Genomic DNA, 575 nt, shown 5'->3' on the forward strand with positions numbered 1-575 from the left:
CTATGTATATTACTACACAATCACAAATTTAATAGATAAATATAATTACATAAATAAAACACATATGTGAGTGTATATATACATATATATATGTGAGTGTATATATACATATATATACACATATATGTATATGTATAACTATATATACATACGTACAAATGTATATAAATACATATATATATATATATATAAAGATAAAGATAATACAAGATTTAGAGAAGAAGACAATGGACCTTTGCTAAGCTAATGCATGAAAAAGATAATAATGTGTATATTGATACACATGATGAACATTAACACATACATGTGCTTACCCTAACTTGCCTACTCTCATGTGTATGTACACATGTGCACATAACGTGTGGGTGGGAGTGTGTGTGTATGTGGGTGTGTGCATGTCACGTTTGGTGTGTGTTTGTGTGTGTATATATGTGTGTGTTTATGTACACACACATACATAAAACTTTCAAAATAAACTCTCTCTGTCTCTCTCTCTCTCACACACACACACACACACACACACATGTGCTCTCCAAATTTTAAACAATAATTTTTTTATTTTATAAAATACATAA

This window comes from Cibotium barometz, chromosome 42, assembly GCF_041138505.1.
Source record: "Cibotium barometz isolate CiBa-2024 chromosome 42, ASM4113850v1, whole genome shotgun sequence".
In the NCBI taxonomy this organism is placed as follows: Eukaryota; Viridiplantae; Streptophyta; class Polypodiopsida; order Cyatheales; family Cibotiaceae; genus Cibotium; species Cibotium barometz.